Consider the following 11,293-nt stretch of genomic DNA (forward strand, 5'->3'; position numbering starts at 1 on the left):
GATAGCACTGTTTCCTGGACCCAGGAAATGACTTGGATATCAAAAACATCTTTAGTACAAAGTTCAGCATTTCTGTCTGCTTCTTCCTGTACATTTTTAAAGCTGATTTTTGGGTTCCAAGAATAAAATAAAAATATGTCAAGACAACAAAATACTGACAAGGAAACTGAAATAGGCGTCAGGTTACCTCACTGAGCTAATACTGGTAAGATTTACTTATACCTACACAATAAATATGGATTGTATATGTGTTTGCACTTTTCAATTAGATTTACAACTTGAAATATAAATAGTACAACTAAACACTAATATGATATCTGTGATCCCTTTTTACTTTAGAATTGTCAGTAAAAATAAATAATTTTAACTATATCTGCGTCTTGAAAGCTGAAAAAAATATTTCACAAAAAAACATTAGTAGAACCTCACTCCAAAGACATTGTACATAATGAGAACTTCAGCCTGCCCAATTTTAATTTTAAGCGATTACCCAACAAATATATCACATTATTGAGATGCTTTCATACACTCTTGTTAAAAGGGCACACACGTAAGCATGGACTTTGCAAAAAATCCAACCTTTCCCACTTAGTTTTTAAGCAAATTCCTTCCAGCTACATTACATTAACTCATAATTATGGTGATAGCTTTTTTTTAAATGTTTATTCTGAGAGGCGGGGGAGGGGCAGAGAGAGAGGGAGGCACAGAATCTGAAGCAGGCTCCAGGCTCTGAGCTGTTCACACAGAGCCCAATACAGGGCTCAAACTCAGGAGCAGTAAGATCACAACCTGAACCAAAGTTGGACACTCAATCAACTGAACCACCAGGTGCCCCTATGGTTATAGTTTTATTGCTTAAACTCAACATCATTTTTATCACAGAATGACGAGGATACAAAGATGCAGTTTCATGATATCAGCAAGGAAGAAAGAATAGCACAATGATCTTCAGATGAGACATGTTTCTGATTTTGTATTTATCTAAGAAGGATAAGTACAAAATACCTTTGGTGGAAGCATTAGGGAACCTACAGATTAACAGACTGGGAAATTATTAGAGGTTAGAAAATGAAAGGTAGACCAGAAGACTCATGAGATAATAAAGGGTAAAAAATGGACTGTAAGCCAGCAAAGGCAGCAAGGATTTCATCGCTTAATATTATACAGACAAAAAGAAAAAAAAAAGTGCTACAGAGAAGTGAACTATCCTTTCTTTGCCTCTTTTATGTGCAATCATTTCTGCACTTATAATCATCCCAGAAGTTGTAGCTAAGAAACCTACAAGGAAATGCAGTGGGTGGGGTTTGGAAGTCTTACATTGCTAGAGAAGAGAATTGGAATACAAAAACGTCTAAATAATAAGGGTAAACACCATAAATTGTCTATTGAGTCTCTTAGAGGATTGCATTGTATCAGTGGAGACTAATCAGAAAAACAACGATCCTAAAAAAATTGAAACACACCAAGTGCTCAGTCTCTGATCAAATTGAGGATATCTAACTACTGTTCCACATGCCTGTTAGAGAATAGGATAAGTTTTACCTCAGGGAAGATACCTAGAACTTCTATAATTCCTTGTGGAAAGTATACGGTAATCCATGGAAAATTTCCAGGGACCAGTACCTAAAATTATAGATTATATATAGGCAATATAACCAGAGTCATAGAAAACCCAGATCTAGGAGTTTCCAGATTATGGACTAACATAGACAGCTATGATAAATATATTCAGGAAAATAGAAGAAAATTTCACCAGAGAGTAGGGAGTTAGAGATAAATGAGAATCCTACAAATCCTAGAAATTAAAAATAAAATGATTGTAATAAATTAACAAAATATTTTATACCACCGAAGAGAGTGCTTGTTGACTGGAAAATAGATCAACAGACTAAAGTAAAGTGAGGAATGAATTACGAAGAAATTCTTAAAAGATATAAAACATGGAGTAATGCAGTATCTGTTAACTAGAGTCCCAGAAGAGTAAATAAAAAGAGTAAGGCACAAAAAGCATTTGAGAAAGTAACTGATGAGCTTTCAAAACTGATGAGCGATCTTAAGTCAAATACAGAGAAGTGCTATGACCCCACCACAAATAAGATAAATAAAAGAAAAATCTTACTCAGACACTGCAATATAACTAATAAAAACCAAAGCCAAGATAAAATGCTAAAAAGTGCAAGAGAAAGAGATCTATTACCTACAAAGGAACAACAATAAGACTGAGATTTAACTTTTCAACAGTATCATGGAATCAAAATATACTGAATGATATTACCAGAGTGATTTACAAAACTACAATGAGATACCATCACCTCACAACAGTCAGAATGGCTAAAATGTATACAGGTTTCCACCTAGAACACTATGAACATTGAATATACTCAAGATGGAAATTGAACTAAACACAGGAACTAAACACAGGAAGAGCAATATAAAGGTAATTCTACAGATTAAAGATCATAACATTATACTATGAAGTACTTTCTATCAGTACATTTAAAAGTTTAAAATAAGTGGAAACTATTAGTGAAACATAATTCAACAATAATGTCACTAGAAGAAACACAGATTTATTAGATATATAAATTTAATATGTAATCAATTTTTTCTGGTATTTATTTTCCCCCCTCTGGCACATAGTTGTTAACACAATATACACAGAGTAGTGTCTCCTTCATGCTCACCAGCTCCAATCAGTTTAGTATCATAAATCTAATAGACCACGGGGGCATTCTGTGGAAGGAAAGACATTCAAAGTTCCAAGTGGACTCAATTATAACCTACAACTAGAGAACTGATATATTGCTAAGGAGGACAGTGAAGGTATAATGCTGGACTTGCCAGCTAAAGTAAACTGCTTTTGGTGGTCTTTTAAAAAAGGCATAGAGAAAAGGTATGCTCCAGGTGAAGAAACAAATGTCACTAGATACACTGATTTGCCTCAGCAATGAAACGTAACTGGAACAGTAACTTCACTTGGAATCACCACCTGATAAAGTTGACAATAACCTACTGTCATTTCTAAGGCCCAGCTGTCTTCTGCAAAGGCCAAAATAAGTGAGTTCAATCAGAATGTGATGGGAATCACCAATCCTGCCTCTGACAAATTCTTGATGGTGGCAATAATCTATTCCTTCCATGAAAATGATATTACTTTGCTTTAACTTTTTTCTGAGTAGAAGCAGTTCCTGTGGCTTTCATTTAGCCCTTCCTGTTAGGACTAGAGTGAGGCAAGCAAGAAACTTAGTGCACAAAATTTAAAAAAACACTCATTCTCAGAATGATGCATATTTCTCCTTAAATATTGTTTCCTAGGCTGCTTATTTATCTTGCTCTAGTTCCTGGCCCTGCATCAAGCCTTCATTCCACTGCCCAGAAGAAGACTGTGCAGATTCTGCCAGTGGCTAAGCATGCTTATTGTAAGTAGGCATTTTGCAACAGTGGGTCCTGACACCAAATTATTCCCTATGAGAGAGTTGAGTCAAAACTGTATTGTTCACCTGATGTCCACAAGGTTCTGTTCTGACTTGTGGAGCAGTAACTATTTGGATCTCTACAATTAGTGTCAGTTCAGAGTCCGTGTCCAGAAATATACTGATTATTTTCCCTTCCCGAATGTGCCAAGTGAGGTACCACCTTGGGAAATGGCTGCATATACATTTTTAAAGTTGTGCAAGGAAGATAGTATAAATTGGTGTCAGTGTAGAAGGTTCTTTTCTTAAGGGGACATGGCCTCCCCTTCATCAAGAGGCTTGAGGTCTATCAATTAAGCCTGGAAAATGAGAGATATGACTCCCTATTTTGATGATTCAAGTGAGACCCCCTTCTCAGTAGACTTAGAGATTTCCTGCCTCCACAGATCAAATAAAACTTCAACACACTAGCATTCTATTTCAGTTCTTCAGACACTATGATCAGATAGCTCACACCAAACATCTCCAAGTCAGAGGGATTTTTCCACTCCTTTGAATCAGTTATCCATTACAGTAACCATGTCCACCTTAACTTTAGGGATCATGTGACAACAATCAATCCCTTTTACCCAATGACCATATCATCCCAATAACAATTATTATGAAAAATAATAGTTATTAACTTTACTAAAATATTAAGGTCAGATTAAAGCTTTCAAGTTATCAGCCACCACTGTTCCTTTTATTCACATCAAATTCTGAATTTGTCTACAACAGAGAATACAAAAGAAATGCAACGCATTTAGTATTTAAGCAAAAGCTCACCAACCTATATCAATCTGGAAAAGTTCAATGTGTGTTAGTGTACAACCTGAAATGGGAATCCTTTGGGAAGTAAGCCTGTTCCATTGTTTTACCTCACATTAAACAACTAGAACAAATGTACTACTCTGCTGACTTCTAGCAATCCATGGGTGTCTTGTTTTTATTTAGATCAACATGTTTATTTTCTCACTATTACAGTAATTTTTTGTGTTATTTTATTGTATTTTTTTTTAAATTACTGATTTTATAAATTACACTGCGCACACACACACACACACAGATGCTTAAAACACTACAGGTGCATAGAGTTTATAAGAACGGCCACTCTGACTGCAGCTGAGGTACACATGCCTACGTACCTTTAGAAATTACGGAAGCATAAAAATGCTCCCAACTATAATGAAACATATGGAAATGTTTTCCTTAGCGTGAAAATTTCTACTGAAGCTATTCTCCTGCCAGCCCCTTTTTCATTATATAATTTTTGTCAGAGTTTGTTAAATGAACATTTTATTAAAATGAATTATATAAGTAACTTTTAACTGAATATTATGGCTTTTAAAACTCTCCTAATAAAGTTTGTCACTCAAATTTTTTAAAAGATCTGGAATTGTGTAAAAGTATTAAACTACATACATTTATACCGTAAGTGCATCAGGTTGTAAAATTTACCCATTAAATATATTACATATAATATTGGGTACAAATTTATTATTAAGAATTTTTTTGTGTAAAAACATTTCAATAATATTCATACAGCTACTCATAACTTCAAAATAATCAGAACATTGACATTATATAAGCAAAACTTTCTGATGACAATAAAGCCTTTATCAATGAATCCATGCATGCAATTCATATATTCACAAAGTTAAATGGTACATTTAAAGGTTTTACACCATTTAAACATCTGTTTAATATAACTGAGGCATGAATCCCATATAAAACATAGAATTTTGGTCTATCCTATCCAATATTAAAAAAGAAATATATATTACATAATATACAATATAATGCAAATTATATAATACATATTATATATTATATGTTACATATAACAAATATATATTATAGATTGTATATACTAAAGAAAGAATATGTATTCTATATTAAAGAAACAAAGAAAGAAAAAGAAAACAAAAAAAGAGAAAAGAATGGGAAAGAAGAGGGAGGAAGGAAGTGAAAAGGAGGGAAGGCAGAAAGAAAACAATATTTACTCTTGCAGTTCAGAACCTAAGTTCTGATAACAATACTGGCTCCATTTTCTCAGATTTTATCTAAAGCTCTTGAATTACAGGATATGCACAATTATCTTTGTAGTATATCAAATTAAAAAGAAAAAAAATCCTGTGGAGATTTAAATTGAAATTGAAATGCAAACATAAATATACATTTTAAAATAAAGTACTTTGAAACCATTTAAGAAAAAACAAATTCCTATTTTTTTCTCATTCAGTGACAATATATTTTAATGTGTTCAATGAAATAAATAATCACAAATCCACATACTTAACATTAACTTACTCCCTCAGTGAAATAAAATATACCCCAGTCAAAATGTTAACGCAAGTAAAATACCTCAACTATGACAGAAAACCAAACAATTTGTGTATTTTGAGTTGCTGAAGTAACAAACTGAAAACCAAAAGAAGATACAGATCGATCTCTCTTTCTCTCTCTCTCTCACACATACACACATCTGTGCACACGCACATGCACACATCTGATAGGCAGGACCTGTAACTGACTAATTAACTAGCTATATAGTAATATCACCTCCAGATCTTCCTAATTCACAGTTGTAAAATCAGTTCTCTGTTTTTGTTATTTCGGTGAAATTCTCATGTATTAAATAAAAATAACTATATATATAATAAAATATACAATTTTTAGGGTTATTTATTTATTTTGAGAGAGAGAGAGAGAAAGAGTGCAAGCAGGGGAAGAACAGAGAAGCTCCGCATCAGCAGCAAGGACCCCAACATGGGGCTTGAACTCAAGAACTGTGAGATCATGACCTGAGCCAAACCAAGAGTCAGACGCTTAACCGACGGAGCCATCCAGGTGCTCCTAAAATATACAACTTTAATTTTGTAAATATTGCAAACTTCAAATTTTTTTCTTGTTCATTACCACAAGCGATTGTGACCATTTCAAAAGAAAAAGAGATTAGAAGTTGATAAATATAAGTTAAAGGCCTGCTTCTACTTTGTCAGCTGTATCATCCTTAAGAAGTCATTTTGCATCTTGAAATTCAATTTTCTCAATTAAAAATAGGAATCACAGTAATTCTTTAAAATGCCTACTTCAAAGGGTTACTGTGGAACTTAATTACTAACACTCACTAATACTCCCTCACTTACTAATACTAAACTGATTTCCTGACCTATATATATCATGTTAGGGCCTGGAACAGTTAGTTTCAGGTGCTGCTCTGAGAACATCTGTGCATACCCCGGTCACATTATTGTTATCTTCACTCCCTGCTTTGTAATGAAACCCTTCCTAGGTACCCAAAACCATTGTTTTTGTTTGTTTGATTGATTGTTTGTTTGTTTTAAATACTGTGTTTCCTTAGCACCAACTTGGGCAACATGTTTGACACTTGATTGCAGTTTCATCAATAGGATATTCAGGGAACTTTTTTTTTAAACCTCTTAACAGAATTTGGACGTATCTTATATTCATTCTGTGCTCCTTGTAACACTGAGGGCCTAATAGGCACTCACTAAACATAAAAATGGGCAAAACTGAAATAAGTAAATTTCCAATAGTATAGTATATAATATTTTACACAATACACATTCTGACACTAGTTTATATTGAAAGTTATTCCATGTACTTTGTACTAATTAAAAGTTATTCTATGTACTAACATACTAATAATATTATACCATGAATTTTTTTAAAGCTTCTTTGAAGACCATTCTCTACAAGTCTCTTGCATTTTTGTATGTCTTGTCAACAGAATCACTGACTGCCTTTTTCGGCACAAGTTTTCCAATGATGTTTGTAGAGTGAAAGCCTTTGAAGACGAAAATAAAGTCTCTCTCCAGAGAAGTATATTTAACTGCTGATTATAAAAAAAAAAAAATCAGGTGTTCTAAGCTTAGGTTTCCTCTCTTCATCTCACCCAAGAGATGCACAAGAAATGAACTATTCTCATTTCTATCCTAAATCTCTTGCATTCTGCCACCACCTACAGACTACCTTGTTATCTTGTCATTAGGTAAAATTCTCCAACTTTCACAGTCCTTGATAAAGTCTATGTTCAATATGCTATTTTTCAATAAGCAGAAGCATGAAGTCAATCATAGAATTTTAAAATGAGATAACATGGAGATCAGTTTTCCAACTTCCTTATATTACAAGTGAAAAACTTGAATTTTAAAAAATAATTGGCTTTCTGAAGTTCATGGTGTGCTAATAGGAAGGTAGAGACTAAATCCTAGATTTCATAATTCCTGTCAATGATATTTTTCTGCATAATTACAGACTCACATCTAATACACATGTAAACTTGCTTACTATAACTCTGAAGTGTAGCTTGTTTCTGTCCACTTTTTCTGAATGAGTTTATGAGCCCTGTATTAACCTTCACTAATTGATACTGTACAACAATCTTATCTCAGTACTTTAAAACAGTTTTGTTTTGTGTTGTTTTATCCCGTAAAACTCATGAGTATAGTGGAAGTGCTTTGACTCCGATGGGTTGTCCAGAGCTTGGGTCTGGTAAGGGTTGGCTCAGCCTCATGGGAGGCTTAGATTTGTTCCCAATGGATTGAGTTTGACTTCAGTTTGCTTACCTAGGCTAACCTTTATGTCTCTTCTCATTTTCATTTCATAATCCAGGCTGAAAGGGATTTACCATGTGGGACATGCCATTACAGAAAAGGACTAAGCAAGAATAATCAGAAAAAAACTTTTAAATGCACTCATATTGGCAATGGTCACATGTGCTCAAATTCCATTGCCCAACACAGTTCATACAACCAAGATGAAAAGTTCATAAGCAAAGACAATAGAATGAGAAAGCACAGAAGGAGTAGGAGGAAATAAATGATTGCAACAATTGGGTAAATTTTAAAAAATACCACATACACATCCAAGATTTTAACTATGATTTTACAATTCATACAGAGGAATACATCCTTTTTAGATGTAAATTTAAATGAGCTTTGACCACACAGAGCAGTGAATAAACTAAAAGCATTGGAAGTTCATTTGACTGAGTTGCAAGCATATGCCTCTCATGTATCTGCATGCCTATGAGTGGAGGCAGTGACTCTCTTTATTCCAAACTATTTTTACAAGGATAGTTAAGTAGCAAACAGTGTTGGAAAATAAGAGACAGTGTCTGAGACCCAAGCTGGTTTGTATGTTGTCTAGTATAACAAAGATAGCCACCCTCTGGGCAAAGGTCAGGCCAATTACCTATTATAAAAGAGTCATCTCCCCAGAATACATGGTTCCTCCTCTTTAATTCAACCCACTGCGTGTGCAGGCATCAGGCAGTCCCGTCTGCATCACCCCGTGGAATTGGAACATACAAGAGCAGGTGCAAGTACAGATATTCTGACCATTGATGTACTATGATTAATAATCTATTGTCTACAACTCAAGTTTCTCAGGTTTTCTACTGTCATCCATGAAAATGCAATAGGCTACCTTGTCAGTGAGAAAGTAGAGTAAAATCTCATACACTTCACTGTTGTTGACAACTGTAAGTGCCTCTATAAATTCAAGGTTGTTCTCAGCTACAGAAAACGTCAGCACAGTGCTGGTCATGCTAGTTTCTGAGATCCTGCACTCTCCACACAGGCATGGATTCTTTGTTTTTCCTCATGTTCACTCTGTACATAAGCTCACCATCCAATTTTAGAAAATATAAACCACTGAGAGAAGGAATCACTTTGCTTCCCATGACTAAATGTATAAATCCAAACTTTTCTCCTTCCCTTATGTTTCCCTTTTACCTCATGTTCAAATGAAAGAAATATTCCATTTTCTGTGTCTTTCAGTTCCTCTCCCTGATCTTTTTCAAAAGCATTTGCACATTTTATTAGGACGCTCTAGCCATTTAAAACAACAAGAAAAATTCCTTTACTGAATTTTCCATCCTAACCACAATCCTTAACTATACAATGTACCTTCACACAGGTATATATTTTAAAAAAGGTTGGTTAATTAGCCTTCTGAATTTTATCATCTTTTGATGATTCTTGAATCCACCCTCAGCCATGCAACAAAAATCTTCTCTGTTAACATTAATAACTTATAGGACAACATAACCAATTCATATCACATGATTTCTAAATTGTATTTCTCATAAACACTGACCACTTAAAAGTTGATTCCTCCCTCTTAAGACAGTTTCTATTTTTGTATTATGGCCTTATACTATCCTGGTATTTCTGCTACTTCATTCACTGCTCTGTTTCATTCATTGTTTCCTCTTCATTTACTAGACCATTTAAGAGGAAGATCTTTAATACATAATCATATGAATGCTCCTAACTCTATCTTTTCTTATTTGGTGAAGTCACCAACTGTTATGCCTTCATATTACATTCTCACAAACAATAAAGGAGTGATCCAGCTAGTTTCTCTATATCCCTTACCAGCATTTGGTGTTATCCCTGTTTCTTACTTTATCCATTCTGATAAATTTTTAAAAATTTATCTATTTTTAGATAGAAATCCTTTGCTGTATATATGGATTGCAAATGTTTTCTCTTAGTATGTAGCTTGTGCTTTCATTCTCTACACAGGGTCTTTTGCAGGTAACAGTTTTGAAGTTTGATGAAAAACAACTTGTCAATTTTCTTTTTATCCACCATTCTTTTGGTGCCAAGTCAAAGAACTGTTGACTAGCTATAGTTCCCAACCATTGTCTCTGAAATTTTTGGCAAAAAATATTATTTTATATTTTATATCAGTGAAATGAACAAGACAGAGTGGGCTGGGGCTAGACAGCATCTCACTTCTCCTGCCATTTTTGTTGTTCCCATCTGGAAGCTGAGCCTACCTGCCCACACTACAGCAAGGTGGCAGTGTGAGCTACCCTGTTCTCCCCCCTCCAGTGCTGTCAATTAAATCCAATGGCAAGCTGATCCTACATCCATTGGGAGGCAAAGAATTGGTGCCTGTGGTACCTCATTTTGGGGAGGGAAGTGGAGAGACCAAAGAAATTCCACTCTACCCATTTGCAGCCAGGCATTTTGAGTCAGCACTGAGGTGGAGTCAAATGGAACCAGCTTCCTGCTGAAAATGCATATGCACCCAGCCCTCAACTCAACCTTACTAGTAAGACTACTCATTAAAAAATAAGAATACCTCAGATCTAGAGAGAGGAAATACTTATGGCAATTATATTTTATTTTATTTTTTAAGTTTTTAGGTTTATTTATTTATTTTTGAGAGGGAGAGAGAAAGAGACAAAGAGAGCGAGCAGGGGAGGCAAAGAGAGAAAGGCAGAGAAAGAGAATCCCAACCAGACTCCATGCTGTCAGCACAGACCCCGATGCAGGGCTTGAACTCACGAATCACGAGATCATGACCTGAGACAAAAACCAAGAGTCGGATGTTTAACCAACTGAGCCACCCAGGTGCACCAAGGCAATTCTGTTTTAAAAGTAAGGATAATAGTGCTTGCTTTGTTAGCACATATACTAAAACTGGAATGACACAGAGAAGATTAGCATAGCCTGTTTACAAGAAAAAAAAGAAAGTGAGAATAATAAAGGTAACTGAATGTAAATAAAGTTTCTACACTTCACTCTAAGTAGTAAAATGTTTTTTGTTTTGTTTTGTTTGAGAGAGAGATGGAGAGAGCATGAGCAGAGGAAGGGCAAAGAGAAAGGGAGAATCTCAAGCAGGCTATGGACTGTTGGCAAAGAGCCTGACATGGGGCTCGATCTCATGAACCATGAAATCATGACCTGAGCTGAAACCAGAGTGGGACACTTAACTGACTAAGCCACCCAGGTGCCCCAGAAGTAAAATTTTTCTATCAGTAGATTGTGATAAGTTTTATGTCTGTTTTAATAACCAAA

At 34.8% G+C, this 11,293-nt stretch overlaps 1 non-coding gene across 1 annotated transcript; it reads left to right on the forward strand.

Moving 5' to 3' along the window:
* The first annotated feature begins 10,885 nt into the window (after positions 1-10,885).
* On the forward strand, positions 10,886-10,988 carry LOC128776661 (U6 spliceosomal RNA). Its single transcript, XR_008421835.1, has one exon. It is a non-coding gene; the product is annotated as a U6 spliceosomal RNA (small nuclear RNA).
* The last annotated feature ends 305 nt before the right edge of the window (positions 10,989-11,293 follow it).

Source organism: Panthera pardus, unplaced genomic scaffold (genome assembly GCF_024362965.1).
Source record: "Panthera pardus isolate Hobbes unplaced genomic scaffold, ASM2436296v1 HiC_scaffold_1, whole genome shotgun sequence".
NCBI lineage: Eukaryota > Metazoa > Chordata > Mammalia > Carnivora > Felidae > Panthera > Panthera pardus.